The 12,688-nt window shown below is 43.0% G+C and overlaps 1 protein-coding gene across 2 annotated transcripts in view; it reads left to right on the top strand.

Annotated features, from left to right (window-relative positions):
* Positions 1-12,688, top strand: part of ANXA2 (annexin A2) — a 69,551-nt gene that overhangs the window by 2,067 nt on the left and 54,796 nt on the right. For both annotated transcript variants that reach the window (XM_065559528.1, XM_065559527.1), the window contains exon 2: positions 2,698-2,811. The gene's annotated coding sequence lies outside the window, so the exon portion shown is untranslated. The remainder of the gene's footprint in view (positions 1-2,697; positions 2,812-12,688) is intronic.

The following is a 12,688-nucleotide window of genomic DNA, read 5'->3' as shown; positions in this document are numbered from 1 at the left end:
AAGGTTAAACGAGTACCCATTATATCATTTGTATGTACTGTTACATTTAAAATTTCAGATTCAGATCAAACTTGGACTCTACAAACTGTTCCTGATTAACTGGGTCTGTGTAGTTTGCCCTCTCTGATTAGGACAAATTAGGTGTTTGTGTTCCCTGGTTCTGTTCACACACATGCTTTTAGCAAGCTGCATTAAATGTGTGGAATGCCTCTTCCCAGAGAATTAGATCTTTGAGTGGCTAACATAGTGGGTGAAATTTGGGATTAAACTAGTATATCAGTGCTTCAACTAATGGCACAACAAGCTTCCCACCAGGGAGGAAAGCTGTTGTCCTATTTGATCCTGGATTTGCCAAAACTAATAATCTTGGGGGACTTCAGCATATAGGCAGAGGAGAGATTTGGTGCATTGGCGCAGGACAGTATGACTCTCGAGTCAGCCTTGGGTAATGCACCTGTAGTCTTGGGCATTTCTTATACAGGTAGATTCACTTTTGAATCTATCTTGATCTGCACTGACATAGAAAGCAACGTGAATGCCATCTTGATCACCCATAGTGACCCATTCAGGTCAGGGCTGCAGGAGCAAAACCAGCAACAATCCTGTTTTGTAATTTTCCATAGGAGTCCATTGGATCCTTTTGGAATCCCAACCCCAACTGGATTATCTAGGAATTACTGTGAGGCAAATAGTAATTCCAAAACTGTTTGGGGAGCAAAATCATCCTTCCTTTGGATAGCAGCATTGGCAGCCTGGTAGGGCAGTGTTTTTCAACCTTTTGTCATTTGCAGACCCCTAAAAAAAACTTCAAATGCAGGTGCAGATCTCTTTGGGTATCTTAGACATAGATTGAAACCTACTGCAGACCACAGGTTGAAAACCACTGTGTTAGGGCATTAATACAGTCTACTATCCACAACCATAAATGGTCTGGCCCTCAAGAACCCACAGTAAAGATTTCTGTGGTTTATCAATGACCAGTGAAAGATGAAACAAGAAAGGAGGACAGTGAAAATCTAGAATGGATTCATTTCTTTAACAAAAAGTATTTTAAAATTCTCTGTCATGGCTGTGGTAAAGACTCAGCTCCATGTCCTCCATTATGGCATCAGTGAAGTTCTGCCATTGGAACAACACTTTATCCTGTGTGCACAAAAGTCATTGTTGATGAGGACTACACAGTACATTGCTCAAAATAATATAATTATTTCTCTAATTACAGGAAATTGTGTACAAAAATAACTCAAGATTAGACTAGATTAATCAAAATGCAAACATAACAGGAACTGAAAGCCTAAATGAGCTTCTGGCTTCAGCTCTAGTTTCTGGTTTCAATTTAACATTTTAGAGAAAGTGTTTAGGAGAATTTTTTAAGGAAAATAAGTGTTTGTAAAATAGATTTCAACCAACCCAAAAACAGACTGGTTATGGTGCTGTGTACTCAGCTACTGCTGTGGGCTGTTTTCATGGTAGTAACCAAACCATGGTAGGGAAGATGAATGAAGAGAAGAGTTTGTTGATTCTGTGAGGATAGTACCAACTCTTAAACAAGTTCCAAATCCTAATCCAGAGTAGAATGTAGTGAGAAGCAGTGTTTACTGGTTAGAGAAGGGATTTGTAAGTACTCCTGCGGTCTAAGACTTGGTTTTTACTACTGACTTGCTTTGTGAACATGAGCCATAACCTTTAGGGCCAAATTTTGAAAAGGTCTTACACTTTGAACTTGCCATTTTGTGCCCAGAATAGATTATGGATATGTGTTATTAAAATTTAGGTAACTCCAATTTGTGGATTCACATTTGGTTACTGCTCCCTGTCAATGCGTATGTCATCTAAATTCTTATAACAGCATTCATCACCTGGGTATCTCAGTCAGTTTGGCTCTCCCTCAATGGGCTTTGGATAACTTCAGTTGATTTTTCAGTGATCTGGCATTTGTTTAGTTCATGGGTGGTAGACTTTTAACCAGCCCCTCACTAGGGCAGATAGAAACAGTAAATAGTCAATGTATCATTTCGTCTTGGCCACCTCAGGACTTCTTCTACCTTAGGTCAAGGTCAGCTGGAGAAAAGAAGTTCTCTGTCTTTTAAACAGAGACATGTGGTGAGCTATTTGGCCGTTGATTAGCGTGGGAAAGGGCCTATGACTAGGTAAGATCTTCTTCAGTTTCTTTTTACAATACAATATTTTTTTCTCCTCCTCCTCCTATTTATGAGGTTAGGTTTTCACATTGTGTAAGCATGTAGGTTTTGCCATACTGGATCAGACCACTGGGCTTTCAAATCTAGTAGGTTCCCTTCACTAGTGACTATTACTTGGTGCTTCTGAACAAGATGAAAACGTAGCTGGCCAGTTGTGCCTTGCTGGGTGAGGGGTGGGCTGTCAGTTTACATCTGGAAGCATAAGATTTTATTAGTCCCCTTTCTTAGCATGCATAACCCTAATGGCTATTGTTCATAAAATGCAATTTCCCCTCTTCAACTCGTGCAATAGCAAGCAATCTCCAATATTATCGCAGCATTTTCCACATATTGGTGGAGACACTATGGACCTCCTCCTTTCCTATATATAATTGTCCGGGGCTCCTCCCTTCCTCTTGGCAATTGCAAAACACCCCTATGGCAATGACAGAAATTGTTTATGTGCAAAAAAAATAAGGAAAGTATTTAAATATTTTTCCACTGTCTTTTAATGCAGTTTAGCAGCTGGAAGCAAGGAAGAGAGCCAGCACCAGAAAGCTCCCCAGAGATCACAGTTTGGGAACCTCCCACGCAGTAAAGGCCACTGGTTAATGATGCACTGTTTGAAGAGGTATTTCCTTTTGTTCTCAATTTATTTGCCATCCAGTTGAAGTAACCCTTTTTTATCAAAAGAAGAAAATCATCAGTTCAGACACTATCCTTCAGCATATTTAATACTGTCCTCCACTTTAGTCTCCTCTAGCTTTTCTCATACCTAAATGAATGTACCTTTTGCAGTCTCTCATCCTGTGGAAGTCCCACTATATCTGTAATATCCCTCTAAAGCAGGGGTGGGCAAACGACAGCCCGGAGGTCACATCTGGCCCTTCAGATGTTTTAATCTGGCCCTCGAGCTCCCGCAGGGGAGCAGGGTCCGAGGCTTGTCCCACTCTGGTGCTCCAGCTGGGTAGCGGGGGCTTGCCCTGCCCTGTGCATGCCGTGGCTCTGCACGGCTCCTGGAAGCAGTGGCACGTCACCGCTCCGGCTCCTATGCGTAGGGGTAGCCAGGGGGCTCTACATGCTGCCCCATCCCAAGTGCTGCCCACACAGCTCCCATTGGTCAGGAACCACAGCCAATGGGAGCTGCAGGGTTGGCACCTGCAGACGGGGCAGCATTCAGAGCTACCTGGCCACACCTCCACATAGGATCTGGAGGGGGGACATGCCGCTGCTTCCAGGAGGTGCTTGAGGTAAGCGCCACCCAGAGCCTGTACCCCTGAGCCCCCGTCCCAACCCCCTGCCCCAGCCCTGATCCCCTTCCTGCCCTCCAAACTCCTTAGTTTCAGCCCAGAGCACCCTCCTGCACCCCCAACCCCTCATCCTTAGCCCCACCCCAGAGCCCTCACTCCACCCCACCCCCAACCCAACCGACTGCCCCAGTCCGGAGTCCCGTCCCACACCCTGAACTCCTCATTTCTGGCCATACTCCAGAGCCCACTCTCCCAGCCAGAGCCCTCACCCCCTCCTGCACCCCAACCCCCAATTTCATGAGCATTCATGGCCCGCCATACAATTTCCATACCCAGATGTGGCCCTCTGGCCAAAAAGTTTGCCCACCCCTGCTCTAAAGTGTCCCTTTGAGGAGTTGCTAAATGACCTATATCTTTTCTAAGCGATATTGAACACAGTATATCTCATAAGAACATGCCATTGCTAGATATGTCCTCTTATTTCTTCTTGCTTAATGCCCCCTAGCATAGTGTTGCTATTGGTTTTAAACTGTTGCTAAAATGTATTTGTCTGACTGTCCACAATGATTCTCAATTTTTTCCCCCATGAAAGTTCAGAATCGCTAACCTATACCAGAATTACTAGATTATTTTTGCAAATGTGCATTACTATATACTCATCCAAGTTACATTTCAAATGTGGGGGCACAAAACAGACTTAAAGCCAGCCTAACTGGTCAGCTAACGATGCATTACCCTTGTACGTCAGATCTTCCACTACCTGTCGTGCCCAGCATAGAGGGGGTCCATTGAGGAAACGGTTGACTGGAGCGCCTCAGTATTCCAGTAATTCCCAATTGTCAGATTGACCCTGGGGAGGACCATTGCAGATGGGCATAACTTAGAGAAGCCACGAGACTGTTTCTAAGTTGCAAACCAGCCCCTAGTTGGCCCTAGAACATGCAGGGTATAAAGGTAGTTTGCAGCTACCTTTGCCCTTCCCTCACCCCTTCATGGATCCCGTTCCGAGCGGAGCTCATCTGGACTCCTGGATTGAGCCCTCTGGTGGTTTTTGTTTTGTTTAAGCTAATGGAAACAATTTCATGTCATCAGCAAACTCCAACTCTGTCTTCCACACCATTTAAAAATAATTAAACGGGACTGGTCCTGGCCAAGCCCCTGGGGCTCCTCACTTTTAATCATTTTCCTCTCTAAGGAGCCGGTCAGTATACTAGTGTAGGAAAAAGTGCCTTGAAGATAAAGTGGGAGTTTTGTATGAAGTATAATACTAGAGATATATAAAAATAAAATTATATTAAGACCTTAACTCAAGAACTGTTCATATTTATGTGTGAGCATTGATTGATTTGTTTTTTATTAAAAAATACAGGGCATTTTTTAAATTGAGATTGGTAGTAAAGCCTGTGAAATAGCATCACCAGAGGAAAGGGGAAGGGGCACATTTTTCACTACAGAATCTAACAACTTGTCTCTGGTTCCTCATATATAGTAAATTAGCTCACAATTAGAGCAGGATGGAATTTCTTTGGCAAATAGTTTATTTGTTGAAAAATGCAATTTCGTTTGACCCAAAACTGTTTGCAGATTGGTGTCCAGTACACTGAATAGTTTCTACTGAACCAAAAAATCAAAATGTTGGTGTTGAAATGAATCAGTGGTGGTGGTGCCTTCTTTGTAACTTTTAGCCCAGTAGTTAGGGCGCTCTTCTTGGATGTGGGGGAGACAGCTTCAATTCATGTGGAGAAAGGCTTGGACTTGAGTCTCCCATGTTGCAGGAGGTTGCCCTTGTCACTGGGCTATGGGATATTCTGGAATGGGGCTTTCTCGATCTTTCTTGTAGGAGCTGTTCCACTTGGTGTAAATAATTAAATAGTAATTATAGCCGGGACTTCAACTGGATGTTCTACATGTTAGGTGAGTACTCTAATCACCAGGCTACAGAGTTACTCTCACTCTTTTCCTAGCCCAATGACTATTCATTGCCAATCATTGCCCATTCATAGTCAGTCAGTCATGAATTTTTTTGTTCGATCTGACTCGAAATGTTTTATGCCTTCTCAATTTGCCTAAAAACTTTGGGGGGGGGGGGGAGGGGGGAATTCTGGTTGACCTGAAGTGAAACTTTTTTCCAATTTTTTAGAATTGCTAGCAAACCAAAAAAAAGCCATTATTCAGCCAACTCTCCTCCCAACACCTTTTTGACAAATAGCCTGTTCTAGATCTGTACCTTTCAGTACTTAATATTGTCAGAACATAATGGAGGGAGGCTCCTTAATCTTCAGTTGAGTAATACTCTTCTTCATGGAAGTCAAAAGAATCAGTACACTAATTTTCTTTCCCAGGAATATGTCCAAATCAACCAGCCCCACTCCCTTGGATGATGGCATGGGTCCAGCTGCGGCTCTATAGATATATTCAAAAAGGCTATTTATTCCAAGAACCATATGATTAAATCTGTTTTATTAAAACTTGTGCCAGAGCATCAGCTTATATAGTCTCCCACATACAGGTGAGATTTTTCTGTAATAAGATGGTGCAATTATCTAGGAGCATGATACAACCTGTCTAGGTCTCCAAATTGAAGTGTACAGCTTTTATTTCTGCATTCCCTTAGGTGCTGCCATAGTAGTAGTAGTTGTGCAGAAAGGGGCTTAGGAAGGCTGTGGTAGTATCCCATACCCAGTATTATACTAATCTAAAATGTTGAAAAATCATCAGATTGGGGGAGGGAAAGGGGGGGAGTCTAGGTTCTTTTTCACCTTTTGGGTTCTGAGCATTTAGGGTCGTGTTTTCAGGCTTTTCTCTACAACTATGAGGACTAGAATCTTCTTTAAAAATGAAAGCTGAGATTCTCACATAATCATAGGATTCCAGGAGTGTGGCTTTTAGAAATACACCAAATATCATGAGACTCTCCATAAAATTGCGGGAGTTGGCAATGCTGCACACCTCCATGATGATGTAATCAATCCCTCTGCACCAACCAGCGTACATTATGAGGATCATGCAATCAATGGAGTGTGCATAACTAAAAGGAGCAGGTGTGGGAGGAATAGTGGAATATTCCTCTGAAAAATCAACATCCCAGATCATGGAAGTTAGGCCAAGTAAGCTGTCATTAATTGTTTCTTACATAGCAAGTGCAACCCATTGAGGACTCTCAGGACTATAAGCACTAGTGAGAAACCTGGGTCAAGCTGCCATTGATGTGCTGCTGATGTTGGTGAGAAGGTCACAAAGTGCAGAGGCATCTCAGCTGTGCATGCCTCCCTGCCCTTCCACAATATCCCCGTCCTGTGTTTTTAGTGGGATCGTGCAGCATAATTAGTCCCCCTCTGCTATCCTGGATTTTCCCTAGTAAATTCTCTCCTTTGGCATATATTTATATGGAAGGTAGAGAACAGGGCCTTTTGAATTTAGTGCAAATACTTAAGTGCAGCTGCTAATGATTGCTGCCAAATTTCCTCTATGATCAATATTCCTAATGCAATTTACCAGAACCATTTAAAACCATCAGCAGGATAAGAAGATGATAAATAAACACTTCGGAAATAAATTTAACGGCTGAAAATCAGTTTTAGAATAATTGTTCTAGCAGTAAAATAAATCACTTTCTATTTTATGTATTTATGAATTCATGGCTCCTTTGTAGACTTGGAAGGTTTGTTTATCTCATATCTCTGTGAACTACATAAATGTCATCCTAACCAGTGAACATGTCAGTACCTGCAGAGCTCCACCTACCAAACTTCTGAGCAAGTAGAGTTGTTCTTTCAAGGACAAAATATAGGAATGAATTGTGAAAATGTTTCCCACGGACTCAAGTGGTTTTTCAACTAGCGCTGTCCATAATGTGTGTTCTCAGTTGGCGCCTGATGAGCTTTTACTGGAATGCAGTTTAGATAGCAGTTTGAATTCAAACATTAAAAAGAGCATCAAAAATAACCTCCACCACATCTCCTTATGCACAAAGAATGCAGACTATCCTCACTGAGAATCACCTGACCATACAAACACCTATTTAATTCAGATTCTTATATATATAATGTACCCAGTACCGTATGTGTGCATTGTATACAGGTCTATTCTGGTAGCTACACAAAAGGAACATGAATTACCTTAGTGTAAATCTGAGGCTGTCTACACTTGCCATTGTACATGGTTACATGTGCATTGTGCCATAACCCCCCTATTGACCAAATATGAAGCATGTTCCTGAAGGAGAGCACACAATAAGTAAGCTAGCATGCCTGAGTGGTGTTGGTATGTACATGCTGGAGAAAGAGGAGCATCTGATTCTGCACGTCTACCTGGCAGATCCAGAACCACTGCAGGAACCAGAATCCGAGGTTGGTAAATTTTGCAGTGATTCTCCCTACTCCCACTTCCTGGAAATATCCCCTCCTCCTGCTCCAATGATACATGCCTGAAACCAGCCTTCAGTCCACTCTTGACATGGTCCCAAGCAACACATGGCTGAAAATCAGTGATTGTATTGAAATCTCGATGAACTACTGTAAAGATTTAGAGGAAGCTATAACAACGATTGTTAACTAGCAGTTACCATGCGCCTGTGTCTCTGTATTTCTCAGCCAACAGTTTTGCAGGGTTAGTCCCTGAGCCATGCAAACCAGAGAGGGAGGGAGGGAGAAAGAAAGAAAGAAGCCAGTCAGTGATGAGAACTGTCACTTTGATATCTTTCACAAGCACTAAGTGGGTGTGTGTGTGTGTGTAAACAAAGTTGGTCTGTCTCTCTTCACCAATTAAGATATGAACCCCATGTCATGTCTCATATCATCTGTGAATCCAAAGAACAGATGTGAAGGTTCCCCTCCATGCCAACTCCACAGCCTGACAAGATAAAGAATGGTACAGCGTCCTTTGACTTTTACGTATGTAATGACATCCCTATTGGTTTGACAGCTTATATCTCTGCAGCCATGCCTTGGAACTGCTGGTCCCTTAACCCTATTTGCCCACAAAAGTATCCTCAAGTCTTTCTTTGGGACAGCTTCAGAGGAAAGATGACAGCTGTCTCTCCATGTCCACACTGTAGACCTGGTGTCACTTGCACCTCCCTGCCTCCCTTAAGAGGTCAGAAATCAGTTCCTTTTAGGAACACCAGCCAGTCCCCATTTCTTAGAGGTTTACAAAAGAGAAGACACTAATGAAATACGTTAAATATTACACACAGGCTATGTAACCATGCAGTCATTCATGCCAACCCTGCACTTAGGTTACAGACAATTTGTATGTTTATCTGGCCCACTATCTAGCAGAAATCTCAAATCTTGGGCTAGATCTCAAAACTGCACCTCCGCTCCAAGAGTGCAGGTCTCGCTCTGCTTGACAGAAATGTTGCTAATGATTACTCCAGTGGTTTGACACCCTCCTTCATTGAATGTCCTGGCTTCTTAGACACCAAGTTCACTATACCTTGCTTCAGCTTTGATCTTGCTTGCTACCTCCCAGCGCTGACCCTGCCTTTTATATGCAGAAAAACGTTGTGGCACAGGTGGGCTTTGGAGTTTTTATAGCATGCAGGAGGAGGGTTCAGAAAGAGAGGTTGAGAACCCCTGACCTAGGCATCAGAGATAGTAAATAGGAAACGGAGATTTGTGGCAAGTGTTTTAGGCCTGTCTTTGATTGTATGTAGTCTGGTTTAGTGGTATATTTATTAGTTACTTTGTCATATATTGATGATGAAATTGTGGGGTTATAGTTTCAAAAGGGCCTAAGGCAGTTACACTCTCAACTCCCATTGTGTTTTGGTGGGAGTTAGGCACCAAACTCTGTTAGGCTCTTTTGGAAAGACAGTATAAATATCTAACGTCTGATATCTACTCTGCCATCTAAGGGCTTGTCTACACTTACAGGGCTGCAGTGGCACCACTGTAGCACTTAGTGAAGACGCTACTTATGCTGGCAGGAGAGCTGCTCCCATCGGCATAGATACTCCACCTCCCCAAGAGACAGTAGCTATGTCGATGGGAGAAGCTCTCCTGTTGACATAACCCCTGGTGCAGACTGTGCTAAGTTGGTATTACATTGCTGAGGGGGTGTGGATTTTCTACATCCCTGAGCGACGCAGTTATACTGACATCAGTTAGTAGAGTAGCTGAATATCAGGGGATATTGGTTAACATGGCATTTCTCGCTACCCAATAAAGGACTGAAAGGGGCCAAGTTTCAGCCTGCTCTGTAACCATAATAGTTGGATAAAACAACTTTTAAATGAGCAATATACAAAACCATCAATGAAATGGAGGGGTTTGAATCCATATGGAACCTGATTTTGGAAGCTGCCAAGGGAAAAGGACTTCTAAAATTTCTATTGAGGGAGGAAAAAGTGTAGAAAATATGAGATGTCAGAGTGTAATGACCTTTTTTGATAAAGGGCACAGAAGACAGTGGGATAATGTACTCTTTGAATTTGTTAAATTAAAATCTGATTTGAATACACTTGTTTAAGTAGTTACCCCTTTGGTGACAGTGTTTGCTAAAGGAATATTTATTTGTCAAATTGTTAATTTTAAGCTCTTTGGGACAAGGACCATCTTTCTGTTCCATGTGGTCCACAATTTCATAGAATCATAGAATATCAGGGTGGAAGGGACTTCAGGAGGTCATCTAGTCCAACCCCCTGCTCAAAGCAGGACCTAATCCCAACTAAATCATCCCAGCCAGGGCTTTGTCAAGCCTGACCTTAAAAACCTCTAAGGAAGGAGATTCCACCACCTCCCTAGGTAACCTATTCCAGTGCTTCACCACCCTCCTAGTGAAAAAGTTTTTCTTAATATCCAACCTAAACCTCCCCCACTGCAACTTGAGACCATTACTCCTTGTTTTGTCATCTGGTACCACTGAGAACAGCCTAGATCCATCCTCTTTGGAACCCCCTTTCAGGTAGTTGAAAGCAGCTATCAAATCCCCCCTCATTCTTCTCTTCTGCAGACTAAACAATCCCAGTTCCCTCAGCCTCTCCTCATAACTCATGTGCTCCAGCCCCCTAATCATTTTTGTTGCCCTCCGCTAGACTCTTTCCAATTTTTCCACATCCTTCTTGTAGTGTGGGGCCCAAAACTGGACACAGTACTCCAGGTGAGGCCTCACTAATGTCGAATAGAGGGGAACGATCACGTCCCTCGATTTGCTGGCAATTCCCCTACCTATACAGCCCAAAATGCTGTTTGCCTTCTTGGCAACAAGGGCACACTGTTGACTCATATCCAGCTTCTCGTCCACTGTAACCCCTAGGTCCTTTTCTGGAGGACTGCTGCCTAGCCACTCGGTCCCTAGTCTGTAACAGTGAATGGGATTCTTCCGTCCTAAGTGCAGGACTCTGCACTTGTCCTTGTTGAACCTCATCAGGTTTCTTTTGGCCCAATCCTCTAATTTGTCTAGGTCCCTCTGTATCGTATCCCTACCCTCCAGCGTATCTACCACGCCTCCCAGTTTAGTGTCATCTGCAAACTTGCTGAGAGTGCAGTCCATGCCATCCTCCAGATCATTAATGAAGATATTGAACAAAACCGGCCCCAGGACCGACCCTTGGGGCACTCTGTTTGAAACCGGCTGCCAACCAGACATGGAGCCGTTGATCACTACCCGTTGAGCCCGACAATCGAGCCAGCTTTCTATCCACCTTATAGTCCATTCATCCAGCCCATACTTCATTAACTTGCTGGCAAGAATACTGTGGGAGACGGTATCAAAAGCTTTGCTAAAGTCAAGGAATAACACATCCACTGCTTTCCCCTCGTCCACAGACCCAGTTATCTCCTCATAGAAGGCAATTAGGTTAGTCAGGCATGACTTGCCCTTGGTGAATCCATGCTGACTGTTCCTGATCACTTTTCTCTCCTCTAAGTGCTTCAGAATTGATTCCTTGAGGACCTGCTCCATGATTTTTCCAGGGACAGAGGTGAGGCTGACTGGCCTGTAGTTCCCCGGATCCTCTCTTCCCTTTTTTAAAGATGGGCACTACATTAGCCTTTTTCCAGTCATCCGGGACCTGCCCCGATCGCCATGAGTTTTCAAAGATAATGGCCAATGGCTCTGCAATCACCTCCGCCAACTCCTTTAGCACCCTCGGATGCAGCGCATCCAGCCCCATGGACTTGTGCTCGTCCAGTTTTTCTAAATAGTCCCGAACCACTTCTTTCTCCACAGAGGGCTGGTCACCTTCTCCCCATACTGTGCCGCCCAGTGCAGCAGTCTGGGAGCTGACCTTGTTCATGAAGACCGAGGCAAAAAAATCATTGAGTACATTAGCTTTTCCCACATCCTCTGTCACCAGGTTGCCTCCCTCATTCAGTAAGGGGCCCACACATTCCTTGATTTTCTTCTTGTTGCTAACATACCTGAAGAAACCCTTCTTGTTACTCTTAACATCTCTTGCTAGCTGCAACTTCGTGTGATTTGGCCTTCCTGATTTCACTCCTGCATGCCTGAGCAATATTTTTATACTCCTCCCTGGTCATTTGTCCAATCTTCCACTTCTTGTAAGCTTGGACTCCTAGGCATGATCACAATATAAATAAAAAACCTGAGCATGACTTTTATTCAGTTTTGGTAGAGCACAGAACAGGAAAAGGGTATACGTGGTGTAGGTGGTGAGATGCATATGTTTGTGGAGCTTATACCATTGAAAATGTATGGATTTCCTTGTGTATATACAAATGTTTGGGGGGAAAAAGTGGGACAAGTTGATTATATTTATTATATTATATTCCTTCTGTAATTTAGATTTTTTGGCGGGGTGTCCACATGCCTGTTTGTGTGTGAGAGAGAAATCGTAGAAAAAGTTCAACAATCTTTGTATCTGAAAAGTTTCAACAGAATGTATTTAATCAACATCAGTTTAGGCTCTGGTTATCACTGCATTGCCTCACCAATGCTTGATTTGCAATTACTTTTCTTGAGTGATATCCTCTAGATCTTGAAACCAAAAAGAAACCTATCTCTTTGTCTGAAAAGCAAAGTGAAAAAATGTTACACCAAAGAGATTTGCTTGTTGTAATACTATAGTGTCGCTTGTCAGTGTTGATCTTTTAATCTCTGTGATGTTTGTGTGTGTGTGTTTTTTGTTTTGTTTTGTTTTTTTGAAGGGGCATGTTAGAGGTAGATCTGTCAATCTTAAGTATTGATACAGGACAGTTGCTACAGTATATAGGTACTGATATATAGTTGTTTCATGCATTTCACTGGGAAAGAATGTCTTGTCTAAGTATTGTTTAAAATGAGTTTGAACCTGAT

The sequence above is a fragment of the Chrysemys picta genome, chromosome 10 (assembly GCF_011386835.1).
Source record: "Chrysemys picta bellii isolate R12L10 chromosome 10, ASM1138683v2, whole genome shotgun sequence".
Taxonomy (NCBI): Eukaryota; Metazoa; Chordata; order Testudines; family Emydidae; genus Chrysemys; species Chrysemys picta.
The sequence above is the reverse complement of the archived record's forward strand: the minus strand, read 5'-3'. Positions and strand labels throughout refer to the sequence as shown.